The following is a 20,143-nucleotide window of genomic DNA, read 5'->3' on the forward strand; positions in this document are numbered from 1 at the left end:
AATGCCTTTATCGCAGTGGTGTTTGTGCAGTGTCCTCAAGAATTCAAAGCCATGTACTTTGGCTGTGGAGAGCCAAGACTCTGGCAGCCCTTTTCGTTGCAAGTTTTGTCCATTCTGACCGGCAATTCTTTCAGTTGCAGCAAGACGTCTGCTTTGCTTGATCGCATCGTTTCAATCTTAAACAGGATTGCATCACCTCCGTCATCACTTTTTAACAGTTTTTACATACACAAATAAGGCAGTTGAACATCGTTGTTATTATTCTGATGCATTGTCACGCACCTGAAACGTTAACTCTATTTTTCTCGCCACACATGCTGCCAGACCTGCTTTGTCTTTTTTGCACTCTCGGTTTTGATTTCAGATTTCCACAATCCTCACTATTTCGCTTTTGTTCTTGTTATCCAGCTTTATTCTTCAAAATTTCCTTATCAATCATCAGCTTAGCAAATTAAAGTTTAATTCACTTCACGCGACAAATATCACTCCATTGCCCTTCAAAATCTCTTCGGGAAATGACATGCTTAAGTTGGTTTTGAAATAATAACAGGATTTCCCCTGCTTTTCCTGCATTCACAGAGACAAAAAAACTTACAGCACAGGGTGCCGTTCCACTCGTGATACCTGTGACGGTTCTTCGAATACGTGTGCGTCGTCATATATGCCAGCTCTGTTTTCCCTAAACCTTTACGTTCTTCAGGCTGCAGACCAAAGCACTTTGAAGATTACTTATGGTTCAACCTCCACCGTCATTTCAGACAGTGCACTGCAGATTCCAACAAAATGGGGGCATAAAACTAAGTGTTTCCACAGCTCGCCTCTGATTATTTTGCCAATCAACTTGAATCTGTGCCCATTTCTTTGCTGAAAGCTCTGCCACTGGACAGGTTCTCCTTCTTTAAACTATCAAAAAGCCTCATCATGTAGAATATATCCACTAACGCTCCTTTTATGATCCCCAGCTCGAGGTAGAGCAAGGACAATTTCTATTACAGAAAAGAAAATGATGGAAATATTCCACTATTCAGGCAGCATCTGTGGAAGGTGAAGCCGATCTCTCCTCGTATGCACTCTATCAACTCCCCTCAGGATCGCGTATGCTACAACAAGATAAAGCCTGGATGTACCTGATTCAGCCCTGGTGTTTGATCAACTTTTATTATCGGGAGCCGTTTTATTACCGCGTCTTTGTCAATTTGAAATGTTTGTAATGTGTTAATGACTTCATGTTTCACTGTGCCCTTGGAAGCATCTTCTTCCTTGGTAAAGACAGATGCCAAAGTATTCATAATAGCGATAATATCGCTCGGAGACTTTGGGATGGCCTTAAACTTAGGTGTCAGTGTCTTTTCACTTCTCTTATTTGCTCTTTCAGTCGCTCTCTCAAGGATGTATAAACAGCCGGAAAGTTGAATTGTTACGTTGAGTGAGACAGACCGACGAAAGATATAAGGTGAAAGTGCGTCCATTTGGACGACTGGAGATTATTTGCGTAATGAAAAGTGTGGGAGGCAGTGAATGCATGTGTGTGAGAGTAAAATGCGAGAAGCTAGTGCAGAAGATGGATCGTGTTGCACTGTTAGTTCTCAGCCACTGAAGGGCGCAGTGCGGGTTGAGTGTCTGAGCCTGGATAGCTCAGTCGGTAGAGCATCAGACTTTTAATCTGAGGGTCCAGGGTTCAAGTCCCTGTTCAGGTGCTCTTTGTCTAATGCTTTTATCGCAGTGGTGTTTGTGCAGTGTCCTCAAGAATTCAAAGCCATGTACTTTGGCTGTGGAGAGCCAAGACTCTGGCAGCCTGTTTTGTTGCAAGTTTTGTCCATTCTGACCGGCAATTCTTTCAGTTGCAGCAAGACGTCTGCTTTGCTTGATCGCATCGTTTCAATCTTAAACAGGATTGCATCACCTCCGTCATCACTTTTTACCAGTTTTTACATACACAAATAAGGCAGTTGAACATCGTTGTTATTATTCTGATGCATTGTCACGCACCTGAAACGTTAACTCTATTTTTCTCGCCACACATGCTGCCAGACCTGCTTTGTCTTTTTTGCACTCTCGGTTTTGATTTCAGATTTCCACAATCCTTACTATTTCGCTTTTGTTCTTGTTATCCAGCTTTATTCTTCAAAATTTCCTTATCAATCATCAGCTTAGCAAATTAAAGTTTAATTCACTTCACGCGACAAATATCACTCCATTGCCCTTCAAAATCTCTTCGGGAAATGACATGCTTAAGTTGGTTTTGAAATAATAACAGGATTTCCCATGCTTTTCCTGCATTCACAGAGACAAAAAAACTTACAGCACAGGGTGCCGTTCCACTCGTGATACCTGTGACGGTTCTTCGAATACGTGTGCGTCGTCATATATGCCAGCTCTGTTTTCCCTAAACCTTTACGTTCTTCAGGCTGCAGACCAAAGCACTTTGAAGATTACTTATGGTTCAACCTCCACCGTCATTTCAGACAGTGCACTGCAGATTCCAACAAAATGGGGGCATAAAACTAAGTGTTTCCACAGGTCGCCTCTGATTATTTTGCCAATCAACTTGAATCTGTGCCCATTTCTTTGCTGAAAGCTCTGCCACTGGACAGGTTCTCCTTCTTTAAACTATCAAAAAGCCTCATCATGTAGAATATATCCTCTAACGCTCCTTTTATGATCCCCAGCTCGAGGTAGAGCAAGGACAATTTCTATTACAGAAAAGAAAATGATGGAAATATTCCACTATTCAGGCAGCATCTGTGGAAGGTGAAGCCGATCTCTCCTCGTATGCACTCTATCAACTCCCCTCAGGATCGCGTATGCTACAACAAGATAAAGCCTGGATGTACCTGATTCAGCCCTGGTGTTTGATCAACTTTTATTATCGGGAGCCGTTTTATTACCGCGTCTTTGTCAATTTGAAATGTTTGTAATGTGTTAATGACTTCATGTTTCACTGTGCCCTTGGAAGCATCTTCTTCCTTGGTAAAGACAGATGCCAAAGTATTCATAATAGCGATAATATCGCTCGGAGACTTTGGGATGGCCTTAAACTTAGGTGTCAGTGTCTTTTCACTTCTCTTATTTGCTCTTTCAGTCGCTCTCTCAAGGATGTATAAACAGCCGGAAAGTTGAATTGTTACGTTGAGTGAGACAGACCGACGAAAGATATAAGGTGAAAGTGCGTCCATTTGGACGACTGGAGATTATTTGCGTAATGAAAAGTGTGGGAGGCAGTGAATGCATGTGTGTGAGAGTAAAATGCGAGAAGCTAGTGCAGAAGATGGATCGTGTTGCACTGTTAGTTCTCAGCCACTGAAGGGCGCAGTGTAGGTTGAGTGTCTGAGCCTGGATAGCTCAGTCGGTAGAGCATCAGACTTTTAATCTGAGGGTCCAGGGTTCAAGTCCCTGTTCAGGTGCTCTTTGTCTAATGCCTTTATCGCAGTGGTGTTTGTGCAGTGTCCTCAAGAATTCAAAGCCATGTACTTTGGCTGTGGAGAGCCAAGACTCTGGCAGCCCTTTTCGTTTCAAGTTTTGTCCATTCTGACCGGCAATTCTTTCAGTTGCAGCAAGACGTCTGCTTTGCTTGATCGCATTGTTTCAATCTTAAACAGGATTGCATCACCTCCGTCATCACTTTTTACCAGTTTTTACATACACAAATAAGGCAGTTGAACATCGTTGTTATTATTCTGATGCATTGTCACGCACCTGAAACGTTAACTCTATTTTTCTCGCCACACATGCTGCCAGACCTGCTTTGTCTTTTTTGCACTCTCGGTTTTGATTTCAGATTTCCACAATCCTTACTATTTCGCTTTTGTTCTTGTTATCCAGCTTTATTCTTCAAAATTTCCTTATCAATCATCAGCTTAGCAAATTAAAGTTTAATTCACTTCACGCGACAAATATCACTCCATTGCCCTTCAAAATCTCTTCGGGAAATGACATGCTTAAGTTGGTTTTGAAATAATAACAGGATTTCCCATGCTTTTCCTGCATTCACAGAGACAAAAAAACTTACAGCACAGGGTGCCGTTCCACTCGTGATACCTGTGACGGTTCTTCGAATACGTGTGCGTCGTCATATATGCCAGCTCTGTTTTCCCTAAACCTTTACGTTCTTCAGGCTGCAGACCAAAGCACTTTGAAGATTACTTATGGTTCAACCTCCACCGTCATTTCAGACAGTGCACTGCAGATTCCAACAAAATGGGGGCATAAAACTAAGTGTTTCCACAGCTCGCCTCTGATTATTTTGCCAATCAACTTGAATCTGTGCCCATTTCTTTGCTGAAAGCTCTGCCACTGGACAGGTTCTCCTTCTTTAAACTATCAAAAAGGCTCATCATGTAGAATATATCCGCTAACGCTCCTTTTATGATCCCCAGCTCGAGGTAGAGCAAGGACAATTTCTATTACAGAAAAGAAAATGATGGAAATATTCCACTATTCAGGCAGCATCTGTGGAAGGTGAAGCCGATCTCTCCTCGTATGCACTCTATCAACTCCCCTCAGGATCGCGTATGCTACAACAAGATAAAGCCTGGATGTACCTGATTCAGCCCTGGTGTTTGATCAACTTTTATTATCGGGAGCCGTTTTATTACCGCGTCTTTGTCAATTTGAAATGTTTGTAATGTGTTAATGACTTCATGTTTCACTGTGCCCTTGGAAGCATCTTCTTCCTTGGTAAAGACAGATGCCAAAGTATTCATAATAGCGATAATATCGCTCGGAGACTTTGGGATGGCCTTAAACTTAGGTGTCAGTGTCTTTTCACTTCTCTTATTTGCTCTTTCAGTCGCTCTCTCAAGGATATATAAACAGCCGGAAAGTTGAATTGTTACGTTGAGTGAGACAGACCGACGAAAGATATAAGGTGAAAGTGCGTCCAGTTGGACGACTGGAGATTATTTGCGTAATGAAAAGTGTGGGAGGCAGTGAATGCATGTGTGTGAGAGTAAAATGCGAGAAGCAAGTGCAGAAGATGGATCGTGTTGCACTGTTAGTTCTCAGCCACTGAAGGGCGCAGTGCGGGTTGAGGGTCTGAGCCTGGGTAGCTCAGTCGGTAGAGCATCAGAGTTTTAATCTGAGGGTCCAGGGTTCAAGTCCCTGTTCAGGTGCTCTTTGTCTAATACCTTAATCGCAGTGGTGTTTGTGCAGTGTCCTCAAGAATTCAAAGCCATGTACTTTGGCTGTGGAGAGCCAAGACTCTGGCAGCCCGTTTTGTTGCAAGTTTTGTCCATTCTGACCGGCAATTCTTTCAGTTGCAGCAAGACGTCTGCTTTGCTTGATCGCATTGTTTCAATCTTAAACAGGATTGCATCACCTCCGTCATCACTTTTTAACAGTTTTTACATACACAAATAAGGCAGTTGAACATCGTTGTTATTATTCTGATGCATTGTCACGCACCTGAAACGTTAACTCTATTTTTCTCGCCACACATGCTGCCAGACCTGCTTTGTCTTTTTTGCACTCTCGGTTTTGATTTCAGATTTCCACAATCCTTACTATTTCGCTTTTGTTCTTGTTATCCAGCTTTATTCTTCAAAATTTCCTTATCAATCATCAGCTTAGCAAATTAAAGTTTAATTCACTTCACGCGACAAATATCACTCCATTGCCCTTCAAAATCTCTTCGGGAAATGACATGCTTAAGTTGGTTTTGAAATAATAACAGGATTTCCCATGCTTTTCCTGCATTCACAGAGACAAAAAAACTTACAGCACAGGGCGCCGTTCCACTCGTGATACCTGTGACGGTTCTTCGAATACGTGTGCGTCGTCATATATGCCAGCTCTGTTTTCCCTAAACCTTTACGTTCTTCAGGCTGCAGACCAAAGCACTTTGAAGATTACTTATGGTTCAACCTCCACCGTCATTTCAGACAGTGCACTGCAGATTCCAACAAAATGGGGGCATAAAACTAAGTGTTTCCACAGGTCGCCTCTGATTATTTTGCCAATCAACTTGAATCTGTGCCCATTTCTTTGCTGAAAGCTCTGCCACTGGACAGGTTCTCCTTCTTTAAACTATCAAAAAGGCTCATCATGTAGAATATATCCGCTAACGCTCCTTTTATGATCCCCAGCTCGAGGTAGAGCAAGGACAATTTCTATTACAGAAAAGAAAATGATGGAAATATTCCACTATTCAGGCAGCATCTGTGGAAGGTGAAGCCGATCTCTCCTCGTATCCACTCTATCAACTCCCCTCAGGATCGCGTATGCTACAACAAGATAAAGCCTGGATGTACCTGATTCAGCCCTGGTGTTTGATCAACTTTTATTATCGGGAGCCGTTTTATTACCGCGTCTTTGTCAACTTGAAATGTTTGTAATGTGTTAATGACTTCATGTTTCACTGTGCCCTTGGAAGCATCTTCTTCCTTGGTAAAGACAGATGCCAAAGTATTCATAATAGCGATAATATCGCTCGGAGACTTTGGGATGGCCTTAAACTTAGGTGTCAGTGTCTTTTCACTTCTCTTATTTGCTCTTTCAGTCGCTCTCTCAAGGATGTATAAACAGCCGGAAAGTTGAATTGTTACGTTGAGTGAGACAGACCGACGAAAGATATAAGGTGAAAGTGCGTCCATTTGGACGACTGGAGATTATTTGCGTAATGAAAAGTGTGGGAGGCAGTGAATGCATGTGTGTGAGAGTAAAATGCGAGAAGCTAGTGCAGAAGATGGATCGTGTTGCACTGTTAGTTCTCAGCCACTGAAGGGCGCAGTGTAGGTTGAGTGTCTGAGCCTGGATAGCTCAGTCGGTAGAACATGAGACTTTTAATCTGAGGTTCCAGGGTTCAAGTCCCTGTTCAGGTGCTCTTTGTCTAATGCCTTTATCGCAGTGGTGTTTGTGCAGTGTCCTCAAGAATTCAAAGCCATGTACTTTGGCTGTGGAGAGCCAAGACTCTGGCAGCCCTTTTCGTTGCAAGTTTTGTCCATTCTGACCGGCAATTCTTTCAGTTGCAGCAAGACGTCTGCTTTGCTTGATCGCATCGTTTCAATCTTAAACAGGATTGCATCACCTCCGTCATCACTTTTTAACAGTTTTTACATACACAAATAAGGCAGTTGAACATCGTTGTTATTATTCTGATGCATTGTCACGCACCTGAAACGTTAACTCTATTTTTCTCGCCACACATGCTGCCAGACCTGCTTTGTCTTTTTTGCACTCTCGGTTTTGATTTCAGATTTCCACAATCCTTACTATTTCGCTTTTGTTCTTGTTATCCAGCTTTATTCTTCAAAATTTCCTTATCAATCATCAGCTTAGCAAATTAAAGTTTAATTCACTTCACGCGACAAATATCACTCCATTGCCCTTCAAAATCTCTTCGGGAAATGACATGCTTAAGTTGGTTTTGAAATAATAACAGGATTTCCCCTGCTTTTCCTGCATTCACAGAGACAAAAAAACTTACAGCACAGGGTGCCGTTCCACTCGTGATACCTGTGACGGTTCTTCGAATACGTGTGCGTCGTCATATATGCCAGCTCTGTTTTCCCTAAACCTTTACGTTCTTCAGGCTGCAGACCAAAGCACTTTGAAGATTACTTATGGTTCAACCTCCACCGTCATTTCAGACAGTGCACTGCAGATTCCAACAAAATGGGGGCATAAAACTAAGTGTTTCCACAGCTCGCCTCTGATTATTTTGCCAATCAACTTGAATCTGTGCCCATTTCTTTGCTGAAAGCTCTGCCACTGGACAGGTTCTCCTTCTTTAAACTATCAAAAAGCCTCATCATGTAGAATATATCCACTAACGCTCCTTTTATGATCCCCAGCTCGAGGTAGAGCAAGGACAATTTCTATTACAGAAAAGAAAATGATGGAAATATTCCACTATTCAGGCAGCATCTGTGGAAGGTGAAGCCGATCTCTCCTCGTATGCACTCTATCAACTCCCCTCAGGATCGCGTATGCTACAACAAGATAAAGCCTGGATGTACCTGATTCAGCCCTGGTGTTTGATCAACTTTTATTATCGGGAGCCGTTTTATTACCGCGTCTTTGTCAATTTGAAATGTTTGTAATGTGTTAATGACTTCATGTTTCACTGTGCCCTTGGAAGCATCTTCTTCCTTGGTAAAGACAGATGCCAAAGTATTCATAATAGCGATAATATCGCTCGGAGACTTTGGGATGGCCTTAAACTTAGGTGTCAGTGTCTTTTCACTTCTCTTATTTGCTCTTTCAGTCGCTCTCTCAAGGATGTATAAACAGCCGGAAAGTTGAATTGTTACGTTGAGTGAGACAGACCGACGAAAGATATAAGGTGAAAGTGCGTCCATTTGGACGACTGGAGATTATTTGCGTAATGAAAAGTGTGGGAGGCAGTGAATGCATGTGTGTGAGAGTAAAATGCGAGAAGCAAGTGCAGAAGATGGATCGTGTTGCACTGTTAGTTCTCAGCCACTGAAGGGCGCAGTGCGGGTTGAGTGTCTGAGCCTGGATAGCTCAGTCGGTAGAGCATCAGACTTTTAATTTGAGGGTCCAGGGTTCAAGTCCCTGTTCAGGTGCTCTTTGTCTAATGCCTTTATCGCAGTGGTGTTTGTGCAGTGTCCTCAAGAATTCAAAGCCATGTACTTTGGCTGTGGAGAGCCAAGACTCTGGCAGCCTGTTTTGTTGCAAGTTTTGTCCATTCTGACCGGCAATTCTTTCAGTTGCAGCAAGACGTCTGCTTTGCTTGATCGCATCGTTTCAATCTTAAACAGGATTGCATCACCTCCGTCATCACTTTTTACCAGTTTTTACATACACAAATAAGGCAGTTGAACATCGTTGTTATTATTCTGATGCATTGTCACGCACCTGAAACGTTAACTCTATTTTTCTCGCCACACATGCTGCCAGACCTGCTTTGTCTTTTTTGCACTCTCGGTTTTGATTTCAGATTTCCACAATCCTTACTATTTCGCTTTTGTTCTTGTTATCCAGCTTTATTCTTCAAAATTTCCTTATCAATCATCAGCTTAGCAAATTAAAGTTTAATTCACTTCACGCGACAAATATCACTCCATTGCCCTTCAAAATCTCTTCGGGAAATGACATGCTTAAGTTGGTTTTGAAATAATAACAGGATTTCCCATGCTTTTCCTGCATTCACAGAGACAAAAAAACTTACAGCACAGGGTGCCGTTCCACTCGTGATACCTGTGACGGTTCTTCGAATACGTGTGCGTCGTCATATATGCCAGCTCTGTTTTCCCTAAACCTTTACGTTCTTCAGGCTGCAGACCAAAGCACTTTGAAGATTACTTATGGTTCAACCTCCACCGTCATTTCAGACAGTGCACTGCAGATTCCAACAAAATGGGGGCATAAAACTAAGTGTTTCCACAGGTCGCCTCTGATTATTTTGCCAATCAACTTGAATCTGTGCCCATTTCTTTGCTGAAAGCTCTGCCACTGGACACGTTCTCCTTCTTTAAACTATCAAAAAGCCTCATCATGTAGAATATATCCACTAACGCTCCTTTTATGATCCCCAGCTCGAGGTAGAGCAAGGACAATTTCTATTACAGAAAAGAAAATGATGGAAATATTCCACTATTCAGGCAGCATCTGTGGAAGGTGAAGCCGATCTCTCCTCGTATGCACTCTATCAACTCCCCTCAGGATCGCGTATGCTACAACAAGATAAAGCCTGGATGTACCTGATTCAGCCCTGGTGTTTGATCAACTTTTATTATCGGGAGCCGTTTTATTACCGCGTCTTTGTCAATTTGAAATGTTTGTAATGTGTTAATGACTTCATGTTTCACTGTGCCCTTGGAAGCATCTTCTTCCTTGGTAAAGACAGATGCCAAAGTATTCATAATAGCGATAATATCGCTCGGAGACTTTGGGATGGCCTTAAACTTAGGTGTCAGTGTCTTTTCACTTCTCTTATTTGCTCTTTCAGTCGCTCTCTCAAGGATGTATAAACAGCCGGAAAGTTGAATTGTTACGTTGAGTGAGACAGACCGACGAAAGATATAAGGTGAAAGTGCGTCCATTTGGACGACTGGAGATTATTTGCGGAATGAAAAGTGTGGGAGGCAGTGAATGCATGTGTGTGAGAGTAAAATGCGAGAAGCTAGTGCAGAAGATGGATCGTGTTGCACTGTTAGTTCTCAGCCACTGAAGGGCGCAGTGTAGGTTGAGTGTCTGAGCCTGGATAGCTCAGTCGGTAGAGCATCAGACTTTTAATCTGAGGGTCCAGGGTTCAAGTCCCTGTTCAGGTGCTCTTTGTCTAATGCCTTTATCGCAGTGGTGTTTGTGCAGTGTCCTCAAGAATTCAAAGCCATGTACTTTGGCTGTGGAGAGCCAAGACTCTGGCAGCCCTTTTCGTTGCAAGTTTTGTCCATTCTGACCGGCAATTCTTTCAGTTGCAGCAAGACGTCTGCTTTGCTTGATCGCATTGTTTCAATCTTAAACAGGATTGCATCACCTCCGTCATCACTTTTTACCAGTTTTTACATACACAAATAAGGCAGTTGAACATCGTTGTTATTATTCTGATGCATTGTCACGCACCTGAAACGTTAACTCTATTTTTCTCGCCACACATGCTGCCAGACCTGCTTTGTCTTTTTTGCACTCTCGGTTTTGATTTCAGATTTCCACAATCCTTACTATTTCGCTTTTGTTCTTGTTATCCAGCTTTATTCTTCAAAATTTCCTTATCAATCATCAGCTTAGCAAATTAAAGTTTAATTCACTTCACGCGACAAATATCACTCCATTGCCCTTCAAAATCTCTTCGGGAAATGACATGCTTAAGTTGGTTTTGAAATAATAACAGGATTTCCCATGCTTTTCCTGCATTCACAGAGACAAAAAAACTTACAGCACAGGGTGCCGTTCCACTCGTGATACCTGTGACGGTTCTTCGAATACGTGTGCGTCGTCATATATGCCAGCTCTGTTTTCCCTAAACCTTTACGTTCTTCAGGCTGCAGACCAAAGCACTTTGAAGATTACTTATGGTTCAACCTCCACCGTCATTTCAGACAGTGCACTGCAGATTCCAACAAAATGGGGGCATAAAACTAAGTGTTTCCACAGCTCGCCTCTGATTATTTTGCCAATCAACTTGAATCTGTGCCCATTTCTTTGCTGAAAGCTCTGCCACTGGACAGGTTCTCCTTCTTTAAACTATCAAAAAGGCTCATCATGTAGAATATATCCGCTAACGCTCCTTTTATGATCCCCAGCTCGAGGTAGAGCAAGGACAATTTCTATTACAGAAAAGAAAATGATGGAAATATTCCACTATTCAGGCAGCATCTGTGGAAGGTGAAGCCGATCTCTCCTCGTATGCACTCTATCAACTCCCCTCAGGATCGCGTATGCTACAACAAGATAAAGCCTGGATGTACCTGATTCAGCCCTGGTGTTTGATCAACTTTTATTATCGGGAGCCGTTTTATTACCGCGTCTTTGTCAACTTGAAATGTTTGTAATGTGTTAATGACTTCATGTTTCACTGTGCCCTTGGAAGCATCTTCTTCCTTGGTAAAGACAGATGCCAAAGTATTCATAATAGCGATAATATCGCTCGGAGACTTTGGGATGGCCTTAAACTTAGGTGTCAGTGTCTTTTCACTTCTCTTATTTGCTCTTTCAGTCGCTCTCTCAAGGATGTATAAACAGCCGGAAAGTTGAATTGTTACGTTGAGTGAGACAGACCGACGAAAGATATAAGGTGAAAGTGCGTCCATTTGGACGACTGGAGATTATTTGCGTAATGAAAAGTGTGGGAGGCAGTGAATGCATGTGTGTGAGAGTAAAATGCGAGAAGCTAGTGCAGAAGATGGATCGTGTTGCACTGTTAGTTCTCAGCCACTGAAGGGCGCAGTGTAGGTTGAGTGTCTGAGCCTGGATAGCTCAGTCGGTAGAACATCAGACTTTTAATCTGAGGTTCCAGGGTTCAAGTCCCTGTTTAGGTGCTCTTTGTCTAATGCCTTTATCGCAGTGGTGTTTGTGCAGTGTCCTCAAGAATTCAAAGCCATGTACTTTGGCTGTGGAGAGCCAAGACTCTGGCAGCCCTTTTCGTTGCAAGTTTTGTCCATTCTGACTGGCAATTCTTTCAGTTGCAGCAAGACGTCTGCTTTGCTTGATCGCATCGTTTCAATCTTAAACAGGATTGCATCACCTCCGTCATCACTTTTTAACAGTTTTTACATACACAAATAAGGCAGTTGAACATCGTTGTTATTATTCTGATGCATTGTCACGCACCTGAAACGTTAACTCTATTTTTCTCGCCACACATGCTGCCAGACCTGCTTTGTCTTTTTTGCACTCTCGGTTTTGATTTCAGATTTCCACAATCCTTACTATTTCGCTTTTGTTCTTGTTATCCAGCTTTATTCTTCAAAATTTCCTTATCAATCATCAGCTTAGCAAATTAAAGTTTAATTCACTTCACGCGACAAATATCACTCCATTGCCCTTCAAAATCTCTTCGGGAAATGACATGCTTAAGTTGGTTTTGAAATAATAACAGGATTTCCCCTGCTTTTCCTGCATTCACAGAGACAAAAAAACTTACAGCACAGGGTGCCGTTCCACTCGTGATACCTGTGACGGTTCTTCGAATACGTGTGCGTCGTCATATATGCCAGCTCTGTTTTCCCTAAACCTTTACGTTCTTCAGGCTGCAGACCAAAGCACTTTGAAGATTACTTATGGTTCAACCTCCACCGTCATTTCAGACAGTGCACTGCAGATTCCAACAAAATGGGGGCATAAAACTAAGTGTTTCCACAGCTCGCCTCTGATTATTTTGCCAATCAACTTGAATCTGTGCCCATTTCTTTGCTGAAAGCTCTGCCACTGGACAGGTTCTCCTTCTTTAAACTATCAAAAAGCCTCATCATGTAGAATATATCCACTAACGCTCCTTTTATGATCCCCAGCTCGAGGTAGAGCAAGGACAATTTCTATTACAGAAAAGAAAATGATGGAAATATTCCACTATTCAGGCAGCATCTGTGGAAGGTGAAGCCGATCTCTCCTCGTATGCACTCTATCAACTCCCCTCAGGATCGCGTATGCTACAACAAGATAAAGCCTGGATGTACCTGATTCAGCCCTGGTGTTTGATCAACTTTTATTATCGGGAGCCGTTTTATTACCGCGTCTTTGTCAATTTGAAATGTTTGTAATGTGTTAATGACTTCATGTTTCACTGTGCCCTTGGAAGCATCTTCTTCCTTGGTAAAGACAGATGCCAAAGTATTCATAATAGCGATAATATCGCTCGGAGACTTTGGGATGGCCTTAAACTTAGGTGTCAGTGTCTTTTCACTTCTCTTATTTGCTCTTTCAGTCGCTCTCTCAAGGATGTATAAACAGCCGGAAAGTTGAATTGTTACGTTGAGTGAGACAGACCGACGAAAGATATAAGGTGAAAGTGCGTCCATTTGGACGACTGGAGATTATTTGCGTAATGAAAAGTGTGGGAGGCAGTGAATGCATGTGTGTGAGAGTAAAATGCGAGAAGCAAGTGCAGAAGATGGATCGTGTTGCACTGTTAGTTCTCAGCCACTGAAGGGCGCAGTGCGGGTTGAGTGTCTGAGCCTGGATAGCTCAGTCGGTAGAGCATCAGACTTTTAATCTGAGGGTCCAGGGTTCAAGTCCCTGTTCAGGTGCTCTTTGTCTAATGCCTTTATCGCAGTGGTGTTTGTGCAGTGTCCTCAAGAATTCAAAGCCATGTACTTTGGCTGTGGAGAGCCAAGACTCTGGCAGCCTGTTTTGTTGCAAGTTTTGTCCATTCTGACCGGCAATTCTTTCAGTTGCAGCAAGACGTCTGCTTTGCTTGATCGCATCGTTTCAATCTTAAACAGGATTGCATCACCTCCGTCATCACTTTTTACCAGTTTTTACATACACAAATAAGGCAGTTGAACATCGTTGTTATTATTCTGATGCATTGTCACGCACCTGAAACGTTAACTCTATTTTTCTCGCCACACATGCTGCCAGACCTGCTTTGTCTTTTTTGCACTCTCGGTTTTGATTTCAGATTTCCACAATCCTTACTATTTCGCTTTTGTTCTTGTTATCCAGCTTTATTCTTCAAAATTTCCTTATCAATCATCAGCTTAGCAAATTAAAGTTTAATTCACTTCACGCGACAAATATCACTCCATTGCCCTTCAAAATCTCTTCGGGAAATGACATGCTTAAGTTGGTTTTGAAATAATAACAGGATTTCCCATGCTTTTCCTGCATTCACAGAGACAAAAAAACTTACAGCACAGGGTGCCGTTCCACTCGTGATACCTGTGACGGTTCTTCGAATACGTGTGCGTCGTCATATATGCCAGCTCTGTTTTCCCTAAACCTTTACGTTCTTCAGGCTGCAGACCAAAGCACTTTGAAGATTACTTATGGTTCAACCTCCACCGTCATTTCAGACAGTGCACTGCAGATTCCAACAAAATGGGGGCATAAAACTAAGTGTTTCCACAGGTCGCCTCTGATTATTTTGCCAATCAACTTGAATCTGTGCCCATTTCTTTGCTGAAAGCTCTGCCACTGGACAGGTTCTCCTTCTTTAAACTATCAAAAAGCCTCATCATGTAGAATATATCCACTAACGCTCCTTTTATGATCCCCAGCTCGAGGTAGAGCAAGGACAATTTCTATTCCAGAAAAGAAAATGATGGAAGTATTCCACTATTCAGGCAGCATCTGTGGAAGGTGAAGCCGATCTCTCCTCGTATGCATTCTATCAACTCCCCTCAGGATCGCGTATGCTACAACAAGATAAAGCCTGGATGTACCTGATTCAGCCCTGGTGTTTGATCAACTTTTATTATCGGGAGCCGTTTTATTACCGCGTCTTTGTCAATTTGAAATGTTTGTAATGTGTTAATGACTTCATGTTTCACTGTGCCCTTGGAAGCATCTTCTTCCTTGGTAAAGACAGATGCCAAAGTATTCATAATAGCGATAATATCGCTCGGAGACTTTGGGATGGCCTTAAACTTAGGTGTCAGTGTCTTTTCACTTCTCTTATTTGCTCTTTCAGTCGCTCTCTCAAGGATGTATAAACAGCCGGAAAGTTGAATTGTTACGTTGAGTGAGACAGACCGACGAAAGATATAAGGTGAAAGTGCGTCCATTTGGACGACTGGAGATTATTTGCGTAATGAAAAGTGTGGGAGGCAGTGAATGCATGTGTGTGAGAGTAAAATGCGAGAAGCTAGTGCAGAAGATGGATCGTGTTGCACTGTTAGTTCTCAGCCACTGAAGGGCGCAGTGTAGGTTGAGTGTTTGAGCCTGGATAGCTCAGTCGGTAGAGCATCAGACTTTTAATCTGAGGGTCCAGGGTTCAAGTCCCTGTTCAGGTGCTCTTTGTCTAATGCCTTTATCGCAGTGGTGTTTGTGCAGTGTCCTCAAGAATTCAAAGCCATGTACTTTGGCTGTGGAGAGCCAAGACTCTGGCAGCCCTTTTCGTTGCAAGTTTTGTCCATTCTGACCGGCAATTCTTTCAGTTGCAGCAAGACGTCTGCTTTGCTTGATCGCATCGTTTCATTCTTAAACAGGATTGCATCACCTCCGTCATCACTTATTAACAGTTTTTACATACACAAATAAGGCAGTTGAACATCGTTGTTATTATTCTGATGTATTGTCACGCACCTGAAACGTTAACTCTATTTTTCTCGCCACACATGCTGCCAGACCTGCTTTGTCTTTTTTGCACTCTCGGTTTTGATTTCAGATTTCCACAATCCTCACTATTTCGCTTTTGTTCTTGTTATCCAGCTTTATTCTTCAAAATTTCCTTATCAATCATCAGCTTAGCAAATTAAAGTTTAATTCACTTCACGCGACAAATATCACTCCATTGCCCTTCAAAATCTCTTCGGGAAATGACATGCTTAAGTTGGTTTTGAAATAATAACAGGATTTCCCATGCTTTTCCTGCATTCACAGAGACAAAAAAACTTACAGCACAGGGTGCCGTTCCACTCGTGATACCTGTGACGGTTCTTCGAATACGTGTGCGTCGTCATATATGCCAGCTCTGTTTTCCCTAAACCTTTACGTTCTTCAGGCTGCAGACCAAAGCACTTTGAAGATTACTTATGGTTCAACCTCCACCGTCATTTCAGACAGTGCACTGCAGATTCCAACAAAATGGGGGCATAAAACTAAGTGTTTCCACAGGTCGCCTCTGATTATTTTGCCAATCAACTTGAATCTGTGCCCATTTCTTTGCTGAAAGCTCTGCCACTGGACAGGTTCTCCTTCTTTAAACTATCAAAAAGCCTCATCATGTAGAATATATCCACTAACGCTCCTTTTATGATCCCCAGCTCGAGGTAGAGCAAGGACAATTTCTATTACAGAAAAGAAAATGCTGGAAATATTCCACTATTCAGGCAGCATCTGTGGAAGGTGAAGCCGATCTCTCCTCGTATCCACTCTATCAACTCCCCTCAGGATCGCGTATGCTCCAACAAGATAAAGCCTGGATGTACCTGATTCAGCCCTGGTGTTTGATCAACTTTTATTATCGGGAGCCGTTTTATTACCGCGTCTTTGTCAATTTGAAATGTTTGTAATGTGTTAATGACTTCATGTTTCACTGTGCCCTTGGAAGCATCTTCTTCCTTGGTAAAGACAGATGCCAAAGTATTCATAATAGCGATAATATCGCTCGGAGACTTTGGGATGGCCTTAAACTTAGGTGTCAGTGTCTTTTCACTTCTCTTATTTGCTCTTTCAGTCGCTCTCTCAAGGATGTATAAACAGCCGGAAAGTTGAATTGTTACGTTGAGTGAGACAGACCGACGAAAGATATAAGGTGAATGTGCGTCCATTTGGACGACTGGAGATTATTTGCGTAATGAAAAGTGTGGGAGGCAGTGAATGCATGGGTGTGAGAGTAAAATGCGAGAAGCTAGTGCAGAAGATGGATCGTGTTGCACTGTTAGTTCTCAGCCACTGAAGGGCGCAGTGCGGGTTGAGTATCTGAGCCTGGATAGCTCAGTCGGTAGAGCATCAGACTTTTAATCTGAGGGTCCAGGGTTCAAGTCCCTGTTCAGGTGCTCTTTGTCTAATGCTTTTATCACAGTGGTGTTTGTGCAGTGTCCTCAAGAATTCAAAGCCATGTACTTTGTCTGTGGAGAGCCAAGACTCTGGCAGCCCTTTTCGTTGCAAGTTTTGTCCATTCTGACCGGCAATTCTTTCAGTTGCAGCAAGACGTCTGCTTTGCTTGATCGCATTGTTTCAATCTTAAACAGGATTGCATCACCTCCGTCATCACTTTTTAACAGTTTTTACATACACAAATAAGGCAGTTGAACATCGTTGTTATTATTCTGATGTATTGTCACGCACCTGAAACGTTAACTCTATTTTTCTCGGCACACATGCTGCCAGACCTGCTTTGTCTTTTTTGCACTCACGGTTTTGATTTCAGATTTCCACAATCCTCACTATTTCGCTTTTGTTCTTGTTATCCAGCTTTATTCTTCAAAATTTCCTTATCAATCATCAGCTTAGCAAATTAAAGTTTAATTCACTTCACGCGACAAATATCACTCCATTGCCCTTCAAAATCTCTTCGGGAAATGACATGCTTAAATTGGTTTTGAAATAATAACAGGATTTCCCATGCTTTTCCTGCATTGACAGAGACAAAAAAACTTACAGCACAGGGTGCCGTTCCACTCGTGATACCTGTGACGGTTCTTCGAATACGTGTGCGTCGTCATATATGCCAGCTCTGTTTTCCCTAAACCTTTACGTTCTTCAGGCTGCAGACCAAAGCACTTTGAAGATTACTTATGGTACAACCTCCACCGTCATTTCAGACAGTGCACTGCAGATTCCAACAAAATGGGGGCATAAAACTAAGTGTTTCCACAGGTCGCCTCTGATTATTTTGCCAATCAACTTGAATCTGTGCCCATTTCTTTGCTGAAAGCTCTGCCACTGGACAGGTTCTCCTTCTTTAAACTATCAAAAAGCCTCATCATGTAGAATATATCCACTAACGCTCCTTTTATGATCCCCAGCTCGAGGTAGAGCAAGGACAATTTCTATTCCAGAAAAGAAAATGATGGAAATATTCCACTATTCAGGCAGCATCTGTGGAAGGTGAAGCCGATCTCTCCTCGTATCCACTCTATCAACTCCCCTCAGGATCGCGTATGCTCCAACAAGATAAAGCCTGGATGTACCTGATTCAGCCCTGGTGTTTGATCAACTTTTATTATCGGGAGCCGTTTTATTACCGCGTCTTTGTCAATTTGAAATGTTTGTAATGTGTTAATGACTTCATGTTTCACTGTGCCCTTGGAAGCATCTTCTTCCTTGGTAAAGACAGATGCCAAAGTATTCATAATAGCGATAATATCGCTCGGAGACTTTGGGATGGCCTTAAACTTAGGTGTCAGTGTCTTTTCACTTCTCTTATTTGCTCTTTCAGTCGCTCTCTCAAGGATGTATAAACAGCCGGAAAGTTGAATTGTTACGTTGAGTGAGACAGACCGACGAAAGATATAAGGTGAAAGTGCGTCCATTTGGACGACTGGAGATTATTTGCGTAATGAAAAGTGTGGGAGGCAGTGAATGCATGTGTGTGAGAGTAAAATGCGAGAAGCTAGTGCAGAAGATGGATCGTGTTGCACTGTTAGTTCTCAGCCACTGAAGGGCGCAGTGTGGGCTGAGTATCTGAGCCTGGATAGCTCAGTCGGTAGAGCATCAGACTTTTAATCTGAGGGTCCAGGGTTCAAATCCCTGTTCAGGTGCTATTTGTCTTGTGCCTTTATCACAGTGGTGTTTGTGCAGTGTCGTCAAGAATTCAAAACAATGTACTTTGGCTGTGGAGAGCCAAGACTCTGGCAGCCCTTTTCGTTGCAAGTTTTGTCCATTCTGACCGGCAATTCTTTCAGTTGCAGCAAGACGTCTGCTTTGCTTGATCGCATCGTTTCAATCTTAAACAGGATTGCATCACCTCCGTCATCACTTTTTAACAGTTTTTACATACACAAATAAGGCAGTTGAACATCGTTGTTATTATTCTGATGTATTGTCACGCACCTGAAACGTTAACTCTATTTTTCTCGCCACACATGCTGCCAGACCTGCTTTGTCTTTTTTGCACTCTCGGTTTTGATTTCAGATTTCCACAATCCTCACTATTTCGCTTTTGTTCTTGTTATCCAGCTTTATTCTTCAAAATTTCCTTATCAATCATCAGCTTAGCAAATTAAAGTTTAATTCACTTCACGCGACAAATATCACTCCATTGCCCTTCAAAATCTCTTCGGGAAATGACATGCTTAAATTGGTTTTGAAATAATAACAGGATTTCCCATGCTTTTCCTGCATTCACAGAGACAAAAAAACTTACAGCACAGGGTGCCGTTCCACTCGTGATACCTGTGACGGTTCTTCGAATACGTGTGCGTCGTCATATATGCCAGCTCTGTTTTCCCTAAACCTTTACGTTCTTCAGGCTGCAGACCAAAGCACTTTGAAGATTACTTATGGTTCAACCTCCACCGTCATTTCAGACAGTGCACTGCAGATTCCAACAAAATGGGGGCATAAAACTAAGTGTTTCCACAGGTCGCCTCTGATTATTTTGCCAATCAACTTGAATCTGTGCCCATTTCTTTGCTGAAAGCTCTGCCACTGGACAGGTTCTCCTTCTTTAAACTATCAAAAAGCCTCATCATGTAGAATATATCCACTAACGCTCCTTTTATGATCCCCAGCTCGAGGTAGAGCAAGGACAATTTCTATTACAGAAAAGAAAATGATTGAAATATTCCACTATTCAGGCAGCATCTGTGGAAGGTGAAGCCGATCTCTCCTCGTATCCACTCTATCAACTCCCCTCAGGATCGCGTATGCTCCAACAAGATAAAGCCTGGATGTACCTGATTCAGCCCTGGTGTTTGATCAACTTTTATTATCGGGAGCCGTTTTATTACCGCGTCTTTGTCAATTTGAAATGTTTGTAATGTGTTAATGACTTCATGTTTCACTGTGCCCTTGGAAGCATCTTCTTCCTTGGTAAAGACAGATGCCAAAGTATTCATAATAGCGATAATATCGCTCGGAGACTTTGGGATGGCCTTAAACTTAGGTGTCAGTGTCTTTTCACTTCTCTTATTTG

The 20,143-nt window shown here is 42.4% G+C and overlaps 11 non-coding genes across 11 annotated transcripts; all 11 read left to right on the forward strand.

The window, feature by feature from the left end:
* Nucleotides 1-1,624: 1,624 nt before the first annotated feature.
* trnak-uuu (transfer RNA lysine (anticodon UUU)) lies at nucleotides 1,625-1,697 on the forward strand. The gene has a single exon. It is a non-coding gene; the product is annotated as a tRNA-Lys (tRNA).
* A 1,634-nt stretch (nucleotides 1,698-3,331) lies between these two features.
* On the forward strand, nucleotides 3,332-3,404 carry trnak-uuu (transfer RNA lysine (anticodon UUU)). The gene has a single exon. It is a non-coding gene; the product is annotated as a tRNA-Lys (tRNA).
* A 1,634-nt stretch (nucleotides 3,405-5,038) lies between these two features.
* trnak-uuu (transfer RNA lysine (anticodon UUU)) lies at nucleotides 5,039-5,111 on the forward strand. Its single transcript has one exon. It is a non-coding gene; the product is annotated as a tRNA-Lys (tRNA).
* Nucleotides 5,112-6,745: 1,634 nt separating this feature from the next.
* Nucleotides 6,746-6,818, forward strand: trnak-uuu (transfer RNA lysine (anticodon UUU)). Its single transcript has one exon. It is a non-coding gene; the product is annotated as a tRNA-Lys (tRNA).
* A 1,634-nt stretch (nucleotides 6,819-8,452) lies between these two features.
* Nucleotides 8,453-8,525, forward strand: trnak-uuu (transfer RNA lysine (anticodon UUU)). The gene has a single exon. It is a non-coding gene; the product is annotated as a tRNA-Lys (tRNA).
* Nucleotides 8,526-10,159: 1,634 nt separating this feature from the next.
* Nucleotides 10,160-10,232, forward strand: trnak-uuu (transfer RNA lysine (anticodon UUU)). The gene has a single exon. It is a non-coding gene; the product is annotated as a tRNA-Lys (tRNA).
* Nucleotides 10,233-11,866: 1,634 nt separating this feature from the next.
* trnak-uuu (transfer RNA lysine (anticodon UUU)) lies at nucleotides 11,867-11,939 on the forward strand. The gene has a single exon. It is a non-coding gene; the product is annotated as a tRNA-Lys (tRNA).
* A 1,634-nt stretch (nucleotides 11,940-13,573) lies between these two features.
* trnak-uuu (transfer RNA lysine (anticodon UUU)) lies at nucleotides 13,574-13,646 on the forward strand. Its single transcript has one exon. It is a non-coding gene; the product is annotated as a tRNA-Lys (tRNA).
* Nucleotides 13,647-15,280: 1,634 nt separating this feature from the next.
* trnak-uuu (transfer RNA lysine (anticodon UUU)) lies at nucleotides 15,281-15,353 on the forward strand. Its single transcript has one exon. It is a non-coding gene; the product is annotated as a tRNA-Lys (tRNA).
* Nucleotides 15,354-16,987: 1,634 nt separating this feature from the next.
* On the forward strand, nucleotides 16,988-17,060 carry trnak-uuu (transfer RNA lysine (anticodon UUU)). The gene has a single exon. It is a non-coding gene; the product is annotated as a tRNA-Lys (tRNA).
* Nucleotides 17,061-18,694: 1,634 nt separating this feature from the next.
* Nucleotides 18,695-18,767, forward strand: trnak-uuu (transfer RNA lysine (anticodon UUU)). The gene has a single exon. It is a non-coding gene; the product is annotated as a tRNA-Lys (tRNA).
* Nucleotides 18,768-20,143: the final 1,376 nt, after the last annotated feature.

This window comes from Heterodontus francisci, chromosome 28 (assembly GCF_036365525.1).
Source record: "Heterodontus francisci isolate sHetFra1 chromosome 28, sHetFra1.hap1, whole genome shotgun sequence".
Lineage (NCBI taxonomy): Eukaryota > Metazoa > Chordata > Chondrichthyes > Heterodontiformes > Heterodontidae > Heterodontus > Heterodontus francisci.